Source organism: Phalacrocorax carbo, chromosome 5 (genome assembly GCF_963921805.1).
Source record: "Phalacrocorax carbo chromosome 5, bPhaCar2.1, whole genome shotgun sequence".
Classification (NCBI taxonomy): Eukaryota; Metazoa; Chordata; class Aves; order Suliformes; family Phalacrocoracidae; genus Phalacrocorax; species Phalacrocorax carbo.
In genome coordinates, this window is record NC_087517.1 from 45,942,632 (window position 1) to 45,968,314 (window position 25,683).

General features: G+C 43.9%; 1 protein-coding gene across 8 annotated transcripts in view; it reads right to left on the bottom strand.

Annotated features, from left to right (window-relative positions):
* TSPAN18 (tetraspanin 18) overlaps positions 1-25,683 on the bottom strand; it is a 160,426-nt gene that overhangs the window by 44,873 nt on the left and 89,870 nt on the right. The window contains exon 3 of one of the 8 annotated variants that reach the window (XM_064452284.1): positions 6,413-6,472. The exons of the other annotated variants lie outside the window; for them this stretch is intronic. The gene's annotated coding sequence lies outside the window, so the exon portion shown is untranslated. The remainder of the gene's footprint in view (positions 1-6,412; positions 6,473-25,683) is intronic. 8 annotated transcript variants of the gene reach the window in all.

Here is a 25,683-nt window from a genome sequence, read left to right on the forward strand (position 1 = left end):
TTTTATATTTTCAACTTTGCACATTGTGTGCATAGAATACATGATATCAGATGAATGTAAAATCTCCCACATGTACAGACATTCAAAATGGAAATTCAGAAGTCCCAGAGCAGAACCTAGTCTCCTGAATGTTGTAAAGTTTGGAAAAAGTGCCAGGGTACATGTTTGAAGTGCTACTATAGCATCAGGCCACAAACCACTTAATTTCAACTTGTGCAAATGTGCATACAGCACTGTTTGAATCACAAACTGCTCACTTTGGCCCCTTCCCAAGCAAAGTTCAATAGGTAATCATGTCTGACTCTTTCATACAGCTTTTCACACACGGACATAAGACATCTCAGAAAGAAGATACTGCATACAGAACCAACACGTCTGATAGCCTGCAACCCTTTCTTAAATTCTGTTCCTTTAAAAAAGTCCAGAGATAGCTCACAGGTGTATTTTCCGTTGTATTAACTGCAGTACAATGGAACTATATAGTAATGATTCTCTGTCTGTCTAAACAAATGACACAAAGATTATATGTACTGAGAATATAACAATATTAATCCTGAAAACCAAGGCTAAATAGGGAATGGATGTGCTAGATCTCCTGACCCACAGTACAGCCCTCTGTTCTCCAGTCCATACAAGACCAGTCCCAAACCCATGAAAAAGTTGATCACTTCTGGCTGACAAGTTACACTCTTTGACAGGCATCTTCTGTCCCATTAAAAAGTCTATTTAACTTACCAAAAGGGAAGTGGCCTCCTATGCCTGAAAATATTTCCCTTCAGGATGGAATAAATGTCAACCCCCATGAGTGGGATCATGGAGTGACATTACAAGCCAAGTGACATTATCCACTGTCTGTCAGATACTGTCAAGTCCTGAAACACTCCACACACTTGCACAGCATTCCAGACGCTTAGAGCATTTCACATGAAGTGTAAATGCCTGCCACTTTTTCTCTGAGCTTGACACATCTCACCTTTAAAACAACTGACTCCTCGGTGCTCTTTTCACAGAATCACAGAATGGTAGGGGTTGAAAGGGACCTCTGGAGATCATCGCATCCAAACCCCCTGCTTGAGCCCCCTAGAGCAGGGGGCACAGGACTGCATCCAGGCAGGGTTTGAATGTCTCCAGGGAAGGAGACTCCACAACCTCTCTGGGCAGCCTGTTCCACTGCTCTGTCACCCTCACAGGAAAAGTTTTTTCTCATATTGAGGTGGAACTTCCTGTGTTCCAACTTGTGCTCATTGCCCCTTCTCCTGTCGTTGGGCACTACTGAAAAGAGCCTGGTCCCATCATCCTGACACCCACCCTTTAGATATTTATAAGATTGATGAAATCCCCCTTCAGTCTTCCCTTCTCCAGGCTGAACAAACCCATCTCTCAGCCTTTCCTCATAAGGGAGATGCTCCAGTCTCCTGATCATCTTGGTAGCTCTCAGCTGGACTTGTTCAAGGAGTTCCCTGTCCTTCTTAAACTGGCGGGCCCAAAACTGGACAGAGTACTCCAAATCTGGTCTCACTAGGACAGAGTAGAGGAGGAGGATAACCTCTCTCGACCTGCTGTCCACACTCCTTTTAATGAATCCCAGGATACCATTGGCCTTCTTGGCCACTAGGGCACGTTGCTGGCTCATGATCAGCTGCTTGTCCACCAGCGCTCCCAGGTCCTTCTCAGCAGAGCCACTTCCCAGTAGGTCAGCCCCCAACCTGTACTGGTGCATGGGGTTGTTCCTCCCCAGGTGCAGGACCTTGCCCTTGCTTTTTTTGAATTTCATCAGGTTCCCCCCAGACCAGCTCTCCAGCCTGTCCAGGTCTCGCTGGATGGCAGCACAGCCTTCCAGCATATCAGCCACTCCTCCCAGCTTGGTGTCATCAGCAAACTTGCTGAGGTTACACTCTATCCCATCATCCAGGTCACTGATGAATATGTTGAACAGGACTGGACCCAGCACAGACCCCTGGGGAACACCACTAGTGACAGGCCTCCATCCAGACTCTGCCTTGTTGATCACAACCCTCTGAGTTCTGTTGTTGAGCCAGTTCTCTGTCCACCTCACTGTCCACTCATCCAACCCACACTCCCTTAGCTTGTCTGTGAGGATGCTATGGGAGACAGTGTTGAATGCCTTACTGAAGTCAAGATAGACAACATCCACTGCTCTCCCTTCGTCGACCCAGCCAGTCACGCCATCATAGAAGGCTATCAGCTTGGTCAAGCATGATCTTCCCTTGGTGAATCCATGTTGACTGTTTCTGATAACCTCCTTGTTCTCTGCATGCCTGGAGATGACCTCCAGGATGAACTGCTCCATCACCCTTCCAGGGATGGAGGTGAGGCTGACTGGTCTATAGTTCCCCAGGTCCTCCTTCTTGCTCTTTTTGAAGATAGGAGTGATATTTGCTTTCCTCCAGTCCTTGGGCACATCTCCTGTCCTCCATGACCTTTCAAAGATGATGGAGAGTGGCTCAGCAAGAACAACTGCCAGCTTCCTCAGCACTCATGGGTGCATCCCATCGGGGACCATGGATTGTAAGGATCCAGTTTGCATTGGTGATCTCTGACCCAATCCTTCTCAACCGATGGTAAGTCTTTCTTTCTCCAGATTTTTTTCTCTCTCATCTGGGGGCTGAGATGCCTGATGGCCAGCCTTAGTAGTGAAGACTGAAGCAAAGAAGGCATTCAGTAACTCCGCCTTCTCTGCATCTTGTGTCACCAGGGCACCCCCCTCATTCAGTAGTGGGCCCACAGTTTCCCCAGACTCTCTTTTACTAGTGATGTGTTTGAAGAAGCTCTTCTTGTTATCTTTGACATGCATTGCCAGATTTAATTCCAAGTGGGCCTTGGCCTTCCTCGTTACATCTCTGCATACCCTGACAACATTCCTGTATTCCTCCCACGTGGCCAGTCCCTTTTTCCACACACTATGAACCTCCCTCTTCCATTTCATTTTCTCTAGAAGCTCTTTGGTCATCCATGCAGGTCTTCTGGCTCCTCTGCCTGACTTCTTCCTAGGGATCCACCAATCTTGAGCTCGGAGGAAGTGGTCCCTGAATACTGTCCAGCTCTCTTGGACCCTACTGCCTTCCAGAGCCCTAGCCCATGGGATTCCTCCTAGCAGGTCTTTGAAGAGGCCAAAGTTGGCCCTGTTGAAGTCCAGGGTTGTAATCCTACTTGCCCTGCTTCTACCTCGCAGTATCCTGAACTTGACCATCTCATGATCACTGCAGCCAAGGCTACCCCCACCTCTCACATCCTCAACCACTCCTTCCTTGTTTGTTAGGATAAGGTTGAGCAGCACATCTCGCCTTGTTGGCTCCTCCACCACCTGCATCAAAAGGTTGTCCTTTATGCTCTGCAGGAACCTCCTGGATCGTGCATGGCTTGCCATGTTGCTCTTCCAGCAAATGTCAGGGTGGTTGAAGTCCCCCATGAGGACCAGAGCCTGCAATTGAGAGGCTACTGCCAGCTGTCTGTAGAAGGCTTCATCAACTTCCTCTTCTAGATCAGGTGGCCTGCAGCAAACGCCCACAACAATGTCGCCCATATTTGTCTGACCCTTATTTTTTAATTTTTACCCACAAGCTCTCAACTTGTTGTCCTTCCACTCCAAGGCAGAGCTCGATGCATTCCAGTTGCTCCCTCACATAAGGAGCAACTCCACCAACTCGCCTTGCTGGTCTGTCTTTCCTGAAAAGCCTGTAACCATTCATGACCACATTCCACTCATGCGAGCTATCCCACCATGTCTCTGTGACAGAAATCAGATCAGAGCCCCATGACCACACACAGACCTCTAGATCCTCCTGTTTATTCCCCATGCTGCATGCATTGGTGTACAGGCATTACAGAAAGGTGCTTGAGTATACATTCTATTCCTTTTTTCTATACCCTTGCTTTGTTTGCAGCAAATGCCTCAGCAGTTTGTGTCATTCAAGATTGTTTTGAAAGATGCAGGAATACATCTCAGAAACACTGGGCAGTTGCTGTGGCAATCTTGTCCTCCTCAGACCATGATTTCCAATATTTTAAGAAGTTTCCTGATACTTTGCAGGCTTCAGGGAAGCAATGCAGAGGAGGAAAATTATTGATTTTAAAGTAAGGAAACAATGCCAGTGGATTGCTATGAGCCACAGGGCCTTGCCCTGTCAAAATAATGATGATCTCTCCCTAGCAAGGAAAAACAGCCCCAGACTAGCTGGGCAGAGGCACAAGCCCATGGACAAGGGAATCTGAAACCCCTGCTTTTATCATCTGTTTTAATGCAGAATGGAGCTCCAGATCAGTAGGTTAACTTCTTTTTTGTTGTTGTTCTCAGTGCATTTTCATAAGGCAGACGTGGGGAGAAAGAAACTGACCCTTTAACACCATTTAACTGAGGGACTAATAATCTTAATTGCTTTTAAGAAATAAATCCCAAACAAAACTTTGAATGCATTAACTGTTTTAGAAAAAAAAAGAAAAATGAACTCTCTTTCTTCAGGATAACTGCCTACACAGATTCCAAAACAAAACAGTTTAGTCAGGTTTAATCAGTCTAGGAAAGCAACGGTTAAGGAAAACATCCTGTAAGAAAGGCACATTTTAAATGAGGGATCTCATCACTACTAAATAAACCAGAAAATAATATTGCTGGAAATCTGAGAAGTGGCATTATTTATCTGATTCTGGTCATCTTTGAAATGTTTTTAACAAGAAGAATAATAATGCATCCCAAAGTACCATAGATTCTAAACACAGTAGGAAATTCTTTACCCCACAGAGCTCACAATTCAGAGTGACTTATTCATTTAGGAAATAAATATATTTTGCAAGCTACAGGCATGATATGCCCAGGAAATCTTGAGTGCAGCAAAGGTCATGAGAAACAACCTAGGGAAGAGAGGCAGACATGAAGTCTAAGTTACCCCGCTTATAGTCAAACTGATACACATCTCATATATATTCCATGTGCAAATCTAAACTGAGTTTCACTGTAATCAGCACCTTTAACTTACTCTAAGACATAAAATTGCAGCTAATGTAATTTGAAAGGTAAATGTGACTGATCTCAACCATACCTGTCTCAATTACACCCAACTATCCAATGTCTTTTGCTACAGATATTTCTGATTAGGAAAGAGTAAGAAGAAGCAGAGTGAACCATGGCCACAGCCCACAGCAGAACTTCAGATGTTCTGCAGGAAAATAAACAAGAGTTAATAAATCTCACAATCTTGGCATACATGTTTCTAAATGTTCTCTCTTCCTTCAAAAGATGTGTATTCTAAGCACTCTAGCAACAATCAGGTTCCAGGCAGACAAAAGACCCTCAGCACAATTCATACGTAGATGACAGGAGTAGAGTGACTAAGTGAGATATGAGCCAAGACTCACAGGCGGACTCTCAGCTGCTTTTGCTTTCCCAATGGATAACAGATACTGCATTGAGACTCACAATGTCATGATCATGAATTTGCTGTGCTCTTAACACCTCATTTTTCTCTCCAGCTGAACTTATTTTGAAAGCACGCAGTTCACTGTCCCCCTCCTCCTTTCTTTTTTGTCCTTACTCATGAAAACGGAAACAAGAAAGACAGCATGGCTGGTTATCCTTAATGCATCTGAAAATGCAGACATTAAAAAGGGGGTTATTCTGGAACATGCCATGGTTTTCCTTGCTATTTGCACAGGCAGCTAATGATCACCCTACTAGCCTCTCTCTCTGAAGTTGTAATAATCTTACAAATGAACCCATTCAGCACATATTAAAAAGCAAGGGATGCTCCTTTGATTATAGCCTTTATGAAAATCTCCAGAGTATTTGTTTTGTTGCTGCACAGCTGTAATTAGGACATGCTGCTGGGAGCCGACTCAGCTGCCAGAGCAGTGCAGTTTGGAGAAACCTTCCGTGCCATAGCAACACGTTCACCTCTCCCGGCATCAGTCATGGGAGCCTGGCCACAACTGAGGCCCAGCAGGCACACTTTGGCACCTCCAAGAATTAAATAAAAGGTGCCTAATTAAACTTCCTCCACTGACGGCCCGACCATGCTTATGAAGTGACACAGCCAACCCCGCACTGCAGATCTCATGAATGAGTGGAGAGCGCGGTGCCTGCACTGTACAGCCACCCTGCTACACCCACTGCGGTCCTGCTCGGAGCACAGCAAGGGGTCACGCAGCCACCGGGCATCTCTCCACGCCCTGCTCAGGGGGCTTATGGCACCAGAGGCATCTACTTCCCACTGCAGGAAAACTAGGCAATAAGGGGTACATATGTTAGAGAGTCTTGAGGAGGCCATAGCTTTACTTTTCTGAGATGAGGATATGGGGGGACTCATTTCCATCACCACCTGTAACACTTCCCCCACAATAACCTCATCCTTCCAAATGTGGGGAGGGAAACTGAGTAACCTTATGGAAATCTCCTTACCACTTAAGTGCTCAAAGGTTGATCCAAATCCCACTTATATTGTTGACTGGTTTACAAATGCTTCAGGGGAGAAAGAAAAAAAAACAAAAAAGATTTAAAAAAAAATTTTAAGGATGTAAAAAAAGAGCAAAATCAGGTTCATTCCTTCATTAAGGTTTGAATCTGGGTCAAATATTTCATGTTAGCTAGAAGTTAAGAGAGCATACCTTTTTCCCCCTTAATGAAGATAACATTATTAACTATATATACATTTTCCCAAAATATCCTTATTCCCTAAGTATAGCACATCTGCACTAGTCTTAAGCAGAGAGATTGGGGAGAAATTAATTTTTGCACACAAAGACAGCAGCTTATGTGCTGCTGACACAGATGCACAGGCTTTTAGATAGCCTTAGTGGGGTGAATTTCACCCACAAAAAGTATGTCTCCTCTTTGAAAGCTGGTACTCTAAACAAACTGCTTCTGCTTTGTCTGAAAGACAAGACCTTTGTACGGAACAGACATTTTCTGCATCTCCAGGAGATGGGCTGGGGTTAAAGCAGGTCAAACCATGCAATACAGATAGCTTTGTGTTGATACTACCCACGGTGCCTATTAGGAAGGCCATAATTGTAAGAAACCATTTCTCAGCAAGGATATTTAATACAGTGCCAAAAAGTCTCCCCAGGCAGGCTTTGTTTTAAGGTTTGTGAGCTTTGGGGGGAAAGGATTGTATCTCTTGTTGTGAAATGGTTCAGGGCCAGCATGTTTTTATCTCTGTTGTAATCTAAATAACACACAGCAGTGGAAACTTCACTACCAGCATCACTTGCAAGCAGACTGGGAATAGCCTGGGGCAAAACCTGAAGCGCCATCAATCATATATAAATGTAAGAACTGGCATGCAATGACAGGGTATTGCAAGGACTTTTTCAAAACTGAAACAGCAAATTTAACCACGGAAATACTCTGGATGGTGATGAATTTTCTTTTACTCAGTCTTCACTGATACTCTACCTGCTAGAAGTCAGGAGTTAGAAACTGATGACATAAAACTTCTAATTCAGATCAGGGGGACTGAATAATTCCAAATGTACCAGTGAAAGATGAAGGCATGATCTGAAACACCAACCATAAGGGAGCTCACATGGCCTTAAAGTGGTACAAAAACTGACTTGTAGCTGGGCTGCTGAGCACTTTGCTCTTTGCCCCCAAAAGGAGCAAGAACACAGTCTGACCCAATCTGGCAATTCTTATTTTTGCAAAGACTGGGGAAGCTTTTTAGCAAGGACAACAAACAGAACATATTGATAAAACCAGATCTCCTGCAAGGGGCAGGACTCCACAGGCTGACTGCAAAATCACACTAGTTTTCAGTGGCTGAAGTTCACTACACCCCCACCTTTGCTATGCCTTTTCTTGATCAGAAATTTGAAAGCAATGGTGACTTCCAGCTTCAAAAAAAACCCAACAAAAAAAATCCATATTTTTTTAGTGTCAAAACCTGGTTTGCAGGGCAAAACAGCCAAAGCAGCCCTGGTTTAGGCTGAGACACATAGACAACAACATAATACTCAAGCCATTCCCTGCATGGAGAGACAGCCCTTTTGGGGCATTCTCCCCATTAGGCTACTGAGTTGTTCTGAGTTCTGCATCAAGGACAAGAAAAGTTCTCGAATGACACGACATGTAACAGCCTCTTCTCCCATCACCACTGTCAGCATGGAGAAAATAATCTTCCTGAATATACTGGGGAGTCTTGCTGTGCAAAACGCATTTGATAAGTTATATGGCAAATTTCAAAACAAGATTTGTGGTCACCATTCTGCATGTCTCATGGTACACAAACCACCTTACATCAGAATATTAATACCACTTAAACCTTAGACTGCTTTCCACGTTACAGTCTGAACCACACAGCTCTGAGTACATGGTCATTGGATAGAAAAAGATCAGATGGCTTGTATTCCACCTTTACCCCAGTCCCCACAATGATGTGCTCAGAACTGTGAAAGTATCATCTAGAGCTGTTGTCTCCAAAAATGCTCTCCTGCAGCCCCTACCCAGACACTCCCTGCAAGATTCTTCTGCAGGTTCACACTGTCACCTTTTCACTAGGAGAATCCCAAGTCAACAATCAGAAGAAGGAATAGAAAGAGAGACACAGAAAACAATTTCGTCTTGAAAGCAGGCACTGTCCATGACACAGCTGAGGCTCCTCATTGACCAGCGCTACCAGTGCTCCAGGGTTCCCGGACAACACAGAGGTTGCACTACAGGCATTTGTGTGTTGGAGGGAAAGGAATCATAGAATAATAGAATGTTAGGAATCATAGAATAATAGAACCATAGAATGGTTTGCAATGGAAAGGACCTTTAGAGATCATCTAGTCCAACCCCTTTGCAATGACCAGACACATCTTCAATTAGATCAGGTTGCTCAGAGCCCCATCCAACCTGACCTTGAATGTTTCCAGGGATGGGGCCTCCACAACCATTCTGGGCAACCTGCTCCAGTGTTTCACTGCCCTTAATGTAAAAAATGTTTTCCTTATATCCAGTCTAAATCTACCCTCCTTTAGTTTAAAACCATTACCCATTGTACTGTCAAAAAAGGCCTTGCTAAAGAGATTGCCCCCACCCTTCCTATAGTCCCTCTTTAGGTACAGAAAGGCCACAATAAGGTCTCCCCACAGCCTTCTCTTCTCCAGGCTGAACAACCCCAACTCTCTCACCCTGTCCTTGTAGAAGAGGTGCTCCAGACCTCAGAACTTTTTTGTGGCCCTCCTCTGGACCTGCTCCAACAGGTCCATGTCCCTCCTGTGCTGAGGGCTCCAGAGCTGGACGCAGCACTGCAGATGGGGTCTCACCAGAGCGGAGTAGAGGGGCAGAATCACCTCCCTCGACCTGCTGGCCACGCTGCTTTTGATGCAGCCCGGGATATGGTTGGCCTTCTGGGCTGCAAGCGCACATTGCTGGCTCATGTCCAGTTTTTTATCCACCAGTACCCCCAAGTCCTTCCCTGCAGAGCTGCTCTCAATCACTTCATCCCCCAGCCTGTATTGATATCAGGGGTTGCCCCGACCCAGGTGCAGGACCTTGCACTTGGCCTTGTTGAACCTCAGGAGGTTCTCACAGGCCCACCTCTCCAGCTTGTCCAGGTTAACCAACCCAACCCCAGCTCATCCTCCAGGTAAACATGAGCAGAAACCAACTTCCCACCCAGCCCGAGAAGTCAAGTGCTTTGTCCCATCCCCAGCATCCCCTTGCCACCCTGCTGCTCCACACATGTGAATGTCAGGGACCTCAGCCAGCAATGGGCTGTTGGGCAGTTTCTGCAAACAGATGCATGTAAGACTTGAGCCAAGCATGCATGTTCCTACACTTGGAATTGCTTTAGGAAAAAGGAGAAAACCACCGCAGCTGGAAAGCTGGGGTAACAGCACTCCCATGGCTCCAGCCAACAAGCACCTGGGAGCTGCAGGCATCAAGTCATAAGGTTGCAACTAAGCAGCATTCATAGGGGTCCTGCACTGTACTTGCATAGTAATAAGAGATGATCAGATGAACAGGCAGCCCCATAACTATGAAACAGATCACTGCGGGGGGGTGGGGGTGCGGGTGGGAATTGCCCAATACACCATCCAAGATCATCATGTATGTCTGTGGCAAAGGAAGTGGACCACAAGGAAGTACACACCTGCCCTTAGGAGTGTGTGACACCACCTAAGGCAGGCTCAGGCGGAGTTACAGGTTTCCAAGTCAGTTCTGAAAAGACACTTTCCATAAGGACACTGACCTGCTGGGCAGAGGTTAGCAGCAGGGGTGTACTAGCATAGACAACAGCAGGATAACAGAAGACAACCTGTAAGTTTTGGAGCCTCAGTTCTTCATTGACGCTGGTTTTCAAAATACCGAAGACAGCTAATGAGTGCAAGCAAAAGGAAGGTCTTTTTTGTCTTCACAAACAATAGCACAGTCACAGGAACTTTACAGACCTTGGGTATTACATGATCTACTCAAGAGCTTAGGCCCCAAGCTCTTTATAACAAGGTCTCTGTTCAGAACAAAGCCAAGTCCTTCCAGCTCCTCTTAAGTGACTCTACTAGCATTCATTAGAAGGGCAGTAAAAGGGACAGCAAATGGTTTGCTAATGAAGTCTGATTCCTAAGTACACTATGAATAGAGGAGCGGTAGCATAATTACATTAGTCAAGGTAACTGAGGTCACTGCCACATTGTTGTTTGCTCTTTAATTTAAGCAAAAATAGTGTAAGGTGGCCACAATGGGGGACGTGGGGGGTCGGTAAGGAGGAACCATCCTGCTTTTGCATAAGTCTGACTGCACGATTATAGGATATTGGAGATGTCTAAGACAGAGCTACTGAATATTTAACCTTAGAAATGGAAGCTTGGGTGTCTCTTGTCCTGTTAACATCCACACATATCTTCCATTAACTCTAATTAGGGCTAACAGGGTCTTCACATAAGTATCTCCATAATTAATGTTAATAGTCGTTATGGGAAAACATTGACAGAAAATGAAATACCAAGTTTCTTCTCCAGGGTTAAACACTCAGAAGCCTGTCTGTCTCTCATTTCCATTTCCTTCTGTAACAGCTCTCTAATCAATTGCACGTATCCCAGACAGACTTACTCATCAAGTCTTGCACCAGGAGACACATTGCAGCCACAAGTAACAGCACATGCTGTTATTTATACAAAATATAAACACAGATACACAATACCTGACACATATTACACTGGTTCACTTCTGTGTGCTCACTGCTGGTACAGATAGCGCAACAATGTATAGACAGTGCAGACTGACACATCCCTTTTTCCTTCAAGATACCCAGGCTTCAGAGGAACACATTTTTTCTATCATTTTCAATTAACAAACCAAAGAGCTAACAAGATTATAGCAACAACCTCTATTACCCTTATTAATGCCATTGTGCCACCCCTAGTTGATAGACTCTACTATATATCCAAATCAGATGTTATTAACAAACCATTAAATTTGTAAATGAGAACAGCAAAATTATCTGCCATAATCAGAACAGTAATAATAATGTACCTTCTGTTGTGCTTCTGACTTGAGCCCTGAACTCTGCAGCAGCAGTTCATTTAAAAGCATTAACAGACTGCGCCCTGCCAGGGGTCATTAGCTAGCAGAAAGTCTCGCTCTCTGCTCTCTTATCCCATCATAAGCAGCGAATTGCCATCAAACTTGTGCAATTCTGGAGCTGAGTAGATTTATAAACTGCTTTTAGTTAGGAAAGTATTTATAAAGCCTCAGGGAACCAGAGAAGTACTGTGCTGTTTCCCTCATAAATTACAGATATTATTTGTGGAGAATTTATGATGCTGAAGCCTTTGCCAGGGACTTCACGAAGGGGCAAAAAAGCGCCATAAGAGGAATGATGGGGAGAGGCCATGCAGACAGACAGACAGGGAGGAAGGAGCAGGACAAAGTCCCGCTGGTGTTGGCTGTTAGAGCCAGACCAGGAGCTCCGCTCCTGGAAAATCTGACTCACACATCTAAACCCTCCCTGCACCCTAGTGCTAGCAGTCGCTGGTCCTCATACACTTTGGGGCAGCTCCAGTTACAAAATGCATGTAGCCATGAGTCCCACTGAAATTAACAGGTCATTTCTCTACAGGATAAGAAAAAAAAATCAGTTTGTATATTTGTCAACTCACATATACTGGCCCCATGTTACATTAAAGAAGAGACATCTCTCAGGGTGCGCCTTAAATCAGAACTGGATGTGTTTTGGCTTTGCTATGTGAAAACAAACTTTTTAAAATTGTTTTGTTTTCTGCCTTGGGGAATTACTGTCTCAGGCAGGATGCTGAAGACTTAGCGGGATTTATTATTCATCGTGTCAAGGATGGTTTGGGGGTTTTTTGGTGGTTTTTTTTGTTTAGTTTTTTGTTTGGTTTGTTTTTTTTAATCAGGCACACAGGCTTATTAATGCAGGTCCACTCAGATTTTCAATAAACCCTTCTGCCCCCCATTTTTCCTCATAAGTTTATGGGGGGAGCATGGGGATGTTACTGTTCAGGAAAGCAAGGGATAGGAAGCACAGAAGGCATGGATCTGAGGCATGCTGGCTGTCTGCAAAGGGGACAGAGCCAGCTATCCTTCAAATGCACAAACCCCTTTGCCATTCCCTTCTCAACCCCTTTTATGAAAGGGGAGGATCACACACAGCTCCCAGCTCTGGGCACCCTTGCATTGCTTTTTTTGCAGCACTCAGTCCCCACACCACATCCCTCCTCTTCTGGTTTCACAGTCCACCTAGACTCTTCTGAAGATACAACTATGTCTTGCATTGAAGCACCCACCTCACTGCTGGAGCCTGGGACCCCACAACTTTGTGAAAGTCAGAAATATCTGTAGGGGAAAAACCCTCCCCTTTTCTCAGTCAGATCTGATTTACCAGAGGTACTTCTCTGTATCCACACAGCTTTTCTCAGAAAATAAAACCAGAGTATTCTTTCCCAGAAATATAGGATCAACCAGCAAAGTGAATATGACCAAACACAGACCATTTCTTCCCAAAGACTGGGTTGCTTTTTGAATATTTTTTGAATATTCACTGTATACTATTTTTTACAATCACCTGAAGCAGTGGAAATATGTTTATCAGCAGCAGAAGCAAGAATGACCAGAACTCTGTATTACCTGTTACAACACTGGTCCCCTCTCCACCCTGCTTATACTCTTGGCATTTAAAAATGCACAATGAAAAAGAAGATATAGTGAGTAAAAGTAACACTTGTAAAATTCCATTTTAAAATTAGAGTGTTGTAAAGGAGCAGCTACAAAATGTGGTGAAACACTAAGAATGAATTCCCTAGACATTTTTATAGGAATTGGAATGAATGCCCAGTAAGTGTTCTTGATTGAAACTTCTGGCTACTCCGTATTTTAACTGGGTGGCTGGTGCTGCTTCAGTGTCTTGCCAGAAAGCTGACAAGGATATTAAAATAGAAAGCAGGAGAGAATCAGCCAAGAACAGTGAACAGACAGTTTATGGGAGAACAGTTCATCTTTTCTTCATTATTAGGCAACCTAGCAAGGATGTTCTCTGGTTATGCTGGATATCCAGTTAATTTTATCCAGGGCTGTGCCAAACACAAACCTATGCTGGCAATATAGGTGGCGTAAAGAGGTGGATCTTATCTGAAGGAATTTGCATTCATTACCTTTTTTTCTTCTTCCTCAGCACAATCAGAAACGATAGGAAAAGGTTTGAACTGCAACTTTTTTGTTAAGACAGCTTAGCTGGAAGCTGAAAACATGAGCTCTAAGATTTATTTTGTAACTACTTGAAATCTTCTAGTCTTTTTGTAGTTCTGCTGCCCAACTCGCTTTTACAGGTTTTCTTTTCTATTTAGCTAAAAAGTGACTGTTTTCCAGTACAAACTGTGTGCAAGTGGGATTTTGCACAGTGAAATCTTATGCTTATCTACGGCTGTTGATATATATGAACTACTGATACATGAACAGCTGCTTAGTTTCTGATATTACACAAAATAGAACTCACCTTCTGAAAATGCATCTATCTGGACAGCTTTTCTAGTGATGTTAAGTTTGGGGGATGACTCATCTATTTCCTATTATTCTGTATGATGGAATATCATGGAATTCCCAAGAGTCAGTTGCATCTTCCAGATGAAACCTGAATCTATCAGCTGAGAATTTCAGTCGGTTTGGGGACAGAGAATTGTTGCTTCATTTTGTTTTAAGACTCAAAACCAGGTATTTTGTGATATTTCTGTGAATCCAGGATGGAACTTTTAATCGAAATGAGAAAGAGTTTTAATTAGCCAGAGGTGTGGTCAATGGGCATTAACCTGGGACACAGAAGATTCAGGCTGACATTCCTGGTCTTCCCAGTTCTCAGCATAGAACACAAGCAACCTAATTGCTAGGCTACTGACCTAAAAATTTCACCAGGCCAAACCAAGGTGGTTCTTGAAGAAGGCATCTTGTAGTGCTAGAGATCTAGATATTTTTTATTTGTTTCTGTACTTAAAACTATAGCAGGGGTTACACTTTTGGACCACAAGAGAAGAGAATCTCCCTAAAATTTCAAAACCTGACATCTGCTCCCTGAGATAGATGAAACAGAACACACCTTTTCTGTGTGACCCTAACTTAAAGATGATTCAATCTTTTACACAGATTAAAGTTCCTAGCCTTTTGAGTCTGGAAAGCAATGTTTTTCAGTGAAAGGCATTAGAGTTTGGCTTATGTCCCTACTCAAAAGGCCACTTGCAATTCTATTGTACAGGTTAGGAAGCATTTTGGGAACTTAAGATGAAAGATAGTACTGGAGTGAATAGTACATAAAACAACTAACTAGCTAGACCTTAGCATCTTCCACAGAGCACTCCAACTGGACACTGAGAGATACTCTCCAACTGCAATTCACTGACACATGCATGTTTTTAAGAGGCGGAACCAAAACCAGCAGCAGAGCTACTGATATACCAGAAACAGCAGAAAACAACTACAGGAAGCATGGATCCTAATTACCCACACAGAAATTTCCATCAGGGTAACATCATAATTTTTTGCCCCGCCAGATCTACGTGTCTGCCCTTGGCAAAGCCCCGTTATGGTGCTGTGTGGTAAGAGCTGGGGCACTGCACTCTACCACAGACCAGCCTCAGTTCCCTTTTAAGGGAAAGCGCAAGTGACACCACGCAGCCCAGGCTGGTATTTCTCAAGAACCAAAAGTAACCACAACAGTCATCCACATCCAGAAGCTATAAAAAAGTATTTATTTTCTTTCTCTCTCTAAAATAAAATAAACCTTTCTTATAACCATCCTAACCACAACAGATACTTCAGCTTACAAACACTCTCAAAGCTGCAGTGGGCAATAAATCAGACATGTCACCTCCAGCAACTCATCTCCGGAGTTGGTTGCTATACGGCCATAATATATAAAGAGGCTTTTTCCTGGTGATCCTCAGAGCCAAGACTCCTTTTGTTGCTTCTTCTTTAAACAAACACTCCTGTAAATTAGAGCTGAATCTAAATTTAGCATTCAGTCCTAATTATTTTCCTCTAATTAGTGATTTGAGGGTGGGTTTGGTTCTGATAGGCTGATACACTGTCGTACTCATCTAAAAAATATAATTCAGTTAACCCAACTCCAAATGCACATATATGATATCTCCACTATATTAACTCATCATCATCACATAAATCACTCTGAAGCCAACCAAGATCTTCTGTTTTCTAGGCAAACTGTCTCAAAAGAACAATAACAACAAAATCAATAATGGGCAAAAGAAGCTTCTGCAATGTCATGAAGGACCAGCAAAATGCTCTGAGGTCATGCCCAAACACAGCTGTAAAATCCCATCCCTTCCACATCACTCAGAAGCATAAGAGAGCATTTTCAATAAAGCCACAGAAAATGAAGGCTTATACATCTTTGATGTCCCACAGCTGGAGGGAAGGACAGCAATTAAAAGTCCACTAATCTTGTACCATTTCCCTTTCATTAGTTTAAGTTTTGAATTTTGGATGGTGCTGAATCTAGAAAGAGGGGTTAATTGTTTAACCTAACAAAAATAATTACGCCTCTTTTGGCTCTGCCTTTTGGCCTTTTGGTTTCATATATTTAGTTTCCCAAAGGATTTGAAGCTCAACACACTGCTAAACTCTTTAGTGAATACTGTACCTGTGGATTCACTAAATAAAAGTCCAAGACTGGACTCCAAGCTTTTTATAGAATTTGGATCTACCTGTTGTACATGCTGTGGAAAAAAAAAACTCAAACTCCCAACATTTCTTTGAAACAAAATTTGAAATCAGGTTCATTTTTTTTAATTCAGTGTTTCAGTATTGCACATGTTCAATTCAGTTCCTGTCACACCACTTTTTACCATAAGTTGGCTAGGAGAGGAGGTAGTGTGGCACAGTTAACTCTGGTTTAGAACTCTCTCAAGCAGTTTTTTCAATCAGAATTTTCTGTAGTTCTATAACTATTTGTACTCCTGTATGTTGTGAGCTATGGGTTGTTTTGGGTTTTTTTTTCCCCCAATAAAGAGGTAGAGTTGAGTAGTGATGATTCTTTACTCTCTCAATAAAGCTGATGTTCAGCCCAGCCTTGTCATTCAGGCAGATCTGTCTACAGAGGTAAAAATCTCAATTGCCATTCTGGTCACTGTCTTTTAAAGCTCCTTCATACTAATATGGTTCCCAACACTCTTCATTTCAGCAGGAACCAGAGTACACACTCATTCCTCCCATCTACTTTATCACTCCAGAAATTATGCAGCCCTTTTGACTACTGTCAATATTAGGATTAAATAAAAGAAAAAATCAGGGAGAAGAAAGGGGACTGTTTTTACTTTTAAACAGGAAAATTTATGTGGTGTAAAGTGCTTAATCCAACAGGTCAGAGGGATATTAATGCCAAAATCTGATTAAGATATAGCATTTTATTGATACCCTTAGTTAGTGTGTACTTGGTTTACCTAAACAAATGAGCTGGTAAAAGACCTAAGATATTTATTTATGAAGACAGGAAGGAGAGTGGAATAAACAATTTATATGACAAAATCCCTGTACCTGTCTATAGCCATTTTATGTTTAACTTCACCTGCAGCAAGAGAAAGAAGGGCTTGTCATTCCTGCTTACCAGATACTAAGCTTCTATGAATAGTGCTATTTGCTGACAATCAGTAGCTTTATGTGCATATTTTTATACATTATGTACATATATATGAATATCTATACATACACACAGAGCCAAGACAAAGCAGATTCTAATCTTCTGCCCAGCCTTTCAACAGTTTCCTCACAAGGAGTCTCAGTGAACCGCATCTTTCATCCTCTGCCATTCTTTATACATGTGTAAATAGAAATACAAAGTGTGAACTACATTGGAACAATACACTTGTGTCATTGATCACTTTGCACTCATTTTGCAGAGATACAAATACTTTCATAAATAATATTTTCGGAAGACCTAGGAAAAGTTGCTCTGAGTTTCCTGACCTTCTACTATCTGTTTTGAAACCCTTTAGGTTTTCAGCCTTCGAACAGTTTTGTTTCTAATATTACCTCAAAGTTAGGTGTTGTCCTTCTTCATCAATGAAGATGAGCCAATCTTCACACAGGATAGATTTTGTCCATTGTTGAGTTCCATATCATGGAGATTATGTGTTTTTAGAAGCCCAACATGGAACCTATTTAAGACCAAACCCAGTGCCTAGTATGGTCAGCAGACAGGTCATTGACTTCAATGTGGCCTTGCTCAGGTGTTCATTTCACCCCCACTGCATTATACTTATTTGTTTTCTCATTTTACATTAAAGTTGAATGTACATGTTCTTAGATGAGACAGTATTTCTGTCATGCAAATTTACAGTGCTTCAAACAAGACGACCCTGGTTCATTATTTGAGAACTTGCATGCTGTCTCAATATAAATGTTAATTACTGCTACTTTACTAATGCTCGCTGACACAGTTCCCAAGTGCTGTTTGAAACAGCACAGTGCTCTACAGACATAAACAGCAAAAACTGTTGCATTACAATATGAACTAGCTGAAATTTAGAGCTTAAAAATAATTTTGACTGATCCTAGTTAGTAAAGTTCATAGACATTTACGCATGTGCTATACAAAAGGGCATCCTGCTAACGATGAGCTTTCATGTGCTCAGCTAAGGAGAGAGAGGAGAAAGTTCTTGCAGTGCACTTAGCATAGTCCTATCTGAACACAGGAATAATGCATGACTTGGCCAATTGCTGTCACCAAGCAGTGATGTGTATGAAGTGCAAAGAGCATTTTCATGTTTAAGGGGAAATACTTTATTTTAAATATTCAACAGTCACTGTCTTCCTCATATTGTTCTCGCAGGGTCTTGGCCAAAAGGAATGCAACTCACAGGCTCTGATGCCATGTTGCCAGGAAGGCTGCTTGTCAGCAGTTGTAGTGTGCGCAACAGCAGGAGGCTCAGAACAAGCATGTGAAATAAAATGCTTATTCTAGAGACAACACAATGGCTGGTTTTCTAAGTGGCATGAAGCGCTTCACCCTGTGGGAGCCCTCAGATCTCTGCACTGAGCAGCTGGGTTGCTCTTTTCTCCTATCAATAATACTGATAAATAATAATAATGATAGCAAAGTAAAAGGAAACCCTTACAAGTTGCATCAGGTGGACTTAATGCTCCTGTCTCCAAGTACTCAGGCCTTAATTCCCCCAGCCCTTCCCCCACAGTCCCCCACTTTCACAGGGCTGGCTGGGGGGCTGAGATGCAGGGCTGCCCTGTATCCAGGCAACAGGCATTGCTGAGGCTCTGCAAAACTTTGTAACACACAGAAGGACCAGCTGGGGCAGGTACCCCCACAGACTTCACAGACTGCGTGAGAGAAGGAGCTTTTTCAACTTTAAAGAATAAAGGCAGAGTGTAAAGCAAGATCTCCAACTACCTTCTGACAATGAAAGCATGTTCCCAGGTCTCCCTGGGGCTGCCTGCTTTCCCAGCACTGCTCACTGGGAAGGTGCCAGGGACAGTCTGCAAAACTTATTGTGACTTTTTATTTCTCAGTGCTGTATATGCTCTCACCTAGGTCCACCTCCTTCCTACTGCAGGAACTTTCCAAATTTACTAGCCACCTATAGGTAGCAGTCTCAATTCCTGGAGCCGTATTTTGGCCAGGCAAAACCTACCTGTCATAATTAATGGACATGCACTCACATCACCAGGCTTCAAAGATGGTCTGTGGAAGAAAAGGTCAGCTGAGAACAAATGATCCATCAATCCTTATATTCACAGGCGAAAATGTTCTTCACTGGTAAGAGGATAAACTTCTAGTGCCAGGGAGGTAAGTGGGAGTATTACCACTAACTTCAGCGACATCCAGATTTCATTCACAGTGCTTCGGGCAGGTTTACTCACGAAGCCCTGTTCCACCCTCCTCCCGTACACCGCTGATGTTGACAGAGATTGAGATGGCCTTACTTTGGTGGAGGTTCAGTATTTGGGGAAAGACCAAAGGACACCATGAACTAAGAAAGTTACAGACAAGAGCTAAAAACCACACAAAGCTGGTCGCCGAGCACCTTCAATTCACAGATGATCTACAGGCCACTGGCACTCAAAATACAAATTGCAGAGGATGAAGTGATTTGACAGAGAACTGGAAGTATACTCATATAGCTTCTGTAGTGTTCAACTGCCTCCCAAACAATTGCTGGAGTTGCCATATGGACAGTATATACAGGGAAGAATGATCATGAGAAGAAAGAAATGTATGACAAATTGTTGCATTAAGATGCTGTGATTCAAACACCGTACAGCAAACACAACAGATAGTCTAACCTTCCTCACTGTCACTGTACTGATATACTATCCAGTCGGGATTTTTGCTTTCATTCACCATGACTAGAAACATTAAACAAACACTACCTAGGGGTGCATGAAATGCTAAAATCAGGAGCACTCTTTGGAGTTTGTGAATTCTCATGGCTTCTGCTGTAATCTCAGCTCCCTGGCCTGGGCCTTCCCTCCTCTCTTAACAATATATGCAGCCTCACTGTCTTGGCAAATAGCTTCTTTTCCTTCTAGTAGCAACAGCTGTTATTGTAGGAGACAGTTACTCATTAAGAGAGGTAAAAAACTACCTCCCTGGAATAAAGCATCACCTCCAGTTGAACTCTGGTAAAAACTAAGTAGAGTCCTTCTTCGCTCTTTTGTGAGCAATGACATGGAACATCAGAAGGGACTGGCCAAAGTGCACATTATACAGGTGTCCTCAAGCTGATTAATTCATAGTATGCAATTCCCACTACTGCTGCAAAGGGCAGCTCTAGTGCCAGAAGGCCAGATCTTTCGGAATACAGGATGCATCCTCCCCATCCAACTACACCAACTTTACAACAATTTGCTCAAGTCAGAAGTGTGAGCTGAGACCTAGGTACCAGGTGCTTCTAGATTTCAATCCCAGTTCGCCCACAGATTAACTCAGAGGGAAGGCAAAGTTCTCTTTATCTTTTACATCAAACCAGACTTCCCCACAAACTTACACATATAAAGACTGTCTTGAATCACATAAATCTCCTTTACAGCCTCTCCCTCCCCAACATGCCCTTTTTGCAAAAAGCCCTTTGCAACATTGCTTCAGCAAAAGCAAGAAGACAACAAGCAGTTGACTATGGCAGAGCTGAATTGCACTGAAGAACCTGGAGGCAGAGGAAAGACAGAAGATAGGGAACAGGGCAGTTCAGCAATATGGAACCCCTGCAAAGCTGAAGCACAGAGGTCCTTTCTGAGACAAGGAGTGCTCCAGGTCAGAGGTGACAGCAAATATCCAAGGGGACTACTTAATCTTGACCTACGAGACCACTGAGACATTCAGAGTGCACTTCAGCAAGGCCCTACCATCACTGGCTTCTTCAGGACCTACAACTTTAAACACCCATTTATGTGTATTAGAGAAAACAAGCCAGATGGCTTAGCCCATTGCAAGACCACGCTCTTCTGACTGGTGCTAGTCTGTGCAAATCAATCCCTCATTCAGAAATTAAAATGAAAATGAGCAGCACTGAAAGACACAACAGAGCAGCTCCGATGGAGAAGGAACCCAGAGCGATGTTGATTGATTATTCCCAGAATGCCTTTCCCAGAAGCATTAATGAAGTACGTGCCTGGGACAGAAGCCCTAAGCAGTGCATGGAAACATCTGAAAAGCTCGCCGAGCCCTCCCCTGCACCCACAGACCTCCCTGCCTGATGAGCATATTTAAAACAGTTCCACAAAGCACTACAGCCTGGGTTCCTACTAAAACCAACATCCCCTTCCTGCATCTCCTCCCCTTTAAATCAAGCTCAAACCCCCAAACTGGGGGCACCTCCAGTATGTGTGTAATGGTATTTATCCAACATTCCTCAGTAATAGCATCACTTGGGATGGGGAGGAGAGAGCTGCTCATTGGGGAAGGCATCAGATGAAGGACACAGGCAAGAGAGGCAAATTACAAACAATATCCTTCGAAGGTTTCAAACAGAGGCTACTGCTGGTGCTGAGGACAGTCATTTTAATCCTCAGCTGCAAGTCACTGGGACTCAATAAAAGAGAATTAGCAAACAAAACATTTAATGATAACTATGAGCACTCATGCTTTATTCCTGGACTTGCAGCTGAGAGTATTCAGTAACTCAGAGCTGGAACAAGAAAAGCAACAGCAGACTACCCGCAACTACAACCAACAAAAGCAACTCATCAGCAGAAGCAAGAGTAACACCCTGATCATTGTTCTTCTGCCAGACAAACCCCAAACTCCTTCAGCAATGGAGCACAAATTAATTTTATATTAGCAAAAGCCAAGAAAAATTACTCTGTGAAAGTATCATCAGAAAGAATATAGCAAGATGATGAACATATTTTGTTGTTTGGGTGACAAAACAAAACAAAACAAAAAAAAACCACAGAAGGGAAGAATTGCTTTAGCTTGAACTGGAACATTTTTCTTCTGAAGCAAAATAATACACAATGGTATTACTTCACATCAAGCCCCCAAATTTTGATTAATCTAAGATGAAACTTTATTTTTTTTATATTTCCTAACTTTAAAAATGAAACACACCACCACCACCCCCAAAACACCACACCAAATGAACCAAAAGCTCTTTTTACAAAAAGTTTGGATAAATTTTAATAGGAAAATGTGGTTTTCATTTTTAAATGTAGAAAGGAACAGCTTTGGCATTTCTAAAACAGAAGTATGTCATTAAAAAGTCTGGAAGTAAGTATTTTGATGTTTAAAAATATAAACGGAACCCTTTTGCTGACTGAAACTATTTGCTTAATTTCAATTTGATTTTATGAAGATTTATGTCCCTGTAAAGATTCTGGAAAAAAGGTTTATGTAATTTCTGTCTTTCATAAAAATGATCTAGTAGAGAGATGTGATTCATAGACTTGATACACACAGCTGATTTTCTAATATACACAGGAGAAGAAATATCAGATTGCTATACTTTTCATCAATTACCATTATCCTTGATCAACAGAAAAAAAAGTCCAAGACCTCAAGCAGATAAGGCAGCACTTTCAGCCTTGTACTCCTAATGCTCAGGACTACTGAGTAATCTCAGGGATTTATATTGCTAGTCCTTGTCGTGGTTTAGTCACCAACTCAGCCCTGCACAGTTGCTCACTCACTCCCGCACCGGTGGGATGGGGGAGAGAATCAGAAGGGTAACGTGCGTGGGTTGAGATAAGAACAGTTTAATAATTAAAATAAATAAATAAATAAATAAGTAAAACAAAAATGCAATCAAAAGGAAAGCAATGAGATGCCCGGAACTCGGGGGGGGGAGGAGAGGATGATGAACCACCAAAACAAACCACATGCGACACATCTGCTCCCCACCTGACGACCCGACGACAACGCTCCCCCGAGCCACAATTGCCCCCCCTTAATATACTGGTCTGGGCATGGTGTCACATGGTATGGAATGAACCTCCCATTGGCCAGTCGGGGTCAGCTGCCCCGGCTGTGGCCCTGCCCCTCCCAGCCTCCCGCCGACGCAGCAGAGCGCCAGGAAGCTGAAAAGGTCCCCGACCCCCACAGTGAACAGAATTAACCCCTTCTCAGCCAAAACCAGCACATTCTCCACCCCTTATTCCATACCATTTACGCCCCACCCAGGTCCCGTACGATCCAATACAACCTCACCAACCACCCCCCTTCCCCTTCCCATCCTTTAACATAATACACAGGCATCATTCCCTTAGTCTATGGACCTTCCCTGTAAAATGTCCATTGAGTTCATCCAGTCCGCAACTCTGGGCTCCATCTGTCGTATTAGTCTTTCAGGGTGGGAGAGATGGTGTGTGTGGCGTTGGGTTGCTGCATACCGAGTCAGTCATTGTTCCGTCACTGCTGCACTTTGCTTGTTTCACAGTTTATCTTCCATGGATTGGGAGGCTTGTACTATGATATCATTGATACAACACAGAGGTGACACACAATATTATACAGCAGTTCGCATTGTGCCATTCAGTTCATTGGCTGTTTTTGCCCAAAATCAAATCCCCTTTGAGGCACACATCGGATTTCTCCATCCTCCCGCGTCACCCACCAAGTGCACCCACGTCCTCCAGCAACAGCAATCCCACAAATGGGTTTGCCTTTGCCTGAGGCAGGAAGAACCCAGACTGTTTTGCCCAGCATATTTTTTACATGCACTACAGGGACTCTGTCCCCTTCCACAGTACGTAGGATTTCTGACTGGGCAGGGCCAGCTCGATTGGCAGATCCCCTCATGTTGACTAACCAGGTGGCTTTAGCTAAATGTGTATCCCAGTGCTTGAATGTTCCACCCCCCACTGCTCTTAGCGCAGTTTTTAACAGTCCATTGTACCGTTCAATTTTCCCAGAGGCTGGTGCGTGATAGGGGATGTGATACACCTGCTCAATGCCATGCTCTTTGGCCCAGCTGTCTATGAGGTTATTTCAGAAATGAGTCCCGTTGTCTGACTCAGTTCTCTCTGGGGTGCCATGTCGCCACAGGACTTGTTTTTCCAGGCCCAGGATAGTGTTCCGGGCAGTGGCGTGGGGGACAGGGTATGTTTCCAGCCAGCCAGTCGTTGTTTCTACCATTGTAAGCACATGGTGCTTGCCTTGGCGCGTTTGTGGGAGTGTGCTATAGTCAATTTGCCAGGCCTCCCCATATTTATATTTCAGCCATCGTCCCCCATACCACAGAGGCTTTACCCGCTTTGCTTGCTTGATTGCAGCGCACGTTTCATATTCATGGATAGCCTGTGCAATAGCGTCCATGGTCAAGTCCACCCCTCAATCACGAGCCCACCTGTATGTTGCATCTCTCCCTTGATGGCCTGAGGTGTCATGGGCCCACCAAGCTAGAAATAGATCACCCTTATGTTGCCAGTCCAGATCAACCTGACCCCCTTCAATCTTGGCAGCCTGATCTACCTGCTGGTTGTTCCAATGTTCTTCAGTGGCCCGACTCTTGGGGATGCGAGCATCCACATGGTGTACCTTTACAACCAGGTTCTCTACCCGGGCAGCAATATCTTGCCACAATGTGGCAGCCCAGATGGGTTTGCCTCTGCGCTGCCAGTTGCTTTGCTTCCACTGCTGCAGCCAGCCCCACAGGGCATTTGCCACCATCCAGGAGTCAGTATAGAGATAGAGCACTGGCCACTTTTCCCGTTCAGCAATGTCTAAGGCCAGCTGGATGGCCTTTACCTCTGCAGACTGGCTTGATTCACCATATCCTTCAGCAGTTTCTGTGACTTGTCGCATAGGACTCCATACGGCAGCCTTCCATCTCCGGTGCATTCCCACAAGGTGACAGGACCCATCAGTGAACAGGGCATAGTGCTTTTCATCTTCTGACAGTTTGTTATACAGTGGGGCTTCTTCAGCACGTGTCACTTCCTCCTCTGGTGATAATCCAAAATCTTTGCCTTCTAGCAATTCCAAGATTCCTGGGCGACTGGGGTTTCCTACCCGAGCCCGCTGGGTGATCAGTGCAACCCATTTACTCCATGCAGCATCAGTCGCATGGTGTGTAGAGGGGACGTTTCCTTTGAACATCCAGCCCAGCACCGGCAGTCAGCATGCCAGGAGCAACTGTGCTTCAGTACCAACTGCTTCTGAAGTTGCTCGAACCCCTTCATATGCTGCCAATATCTCTTTTTCAGCTGGAGTATAGTGGGCTTCGGACCCTCTGTATCCCCGACTCCAAAACCCTAGGGGTCGACCTCGGGTCTCCCCTGGCGCTTTCTGCCAGAGGCTCCAGGTAGGGCCATTCACCCCGGCTGCAGTGTAGAGCACATTTTTTACATCTTGTCCTGCCCGGACTGGCCCAAGGGCTGCTGCATGGACTATTTCCTGTTTAATCTGTTCAAAGGCTTGTCGTTGCTCAGGGCCCCGTTTGAAATCATTCTTCTTCCAGGTCACTTGAGAGAGAGGGCTTACGATCAGACTGTAATTTGGAATATGGATTCTCCAAAAACCCACAACGCCCAAGAAAGCTTGTCTTTCCTCTTTGCTAGTTGGTGGTGACATGGCTGCTATTTTGTTGATCACATCCATTGGGATCTGACGACGTCCATCTTGCCATAATAATAAAAAACAACAACAACAACAAAAATGCAATGGAAAGGAAACAACGAGAGGCACAAAACGCGGGGGGGGTGGGGGGGAGAGGGGAGGGGATGATGAACCACCGAAACAAACCACACACGAGGCAGCCGCTCACCACCCGATGCCG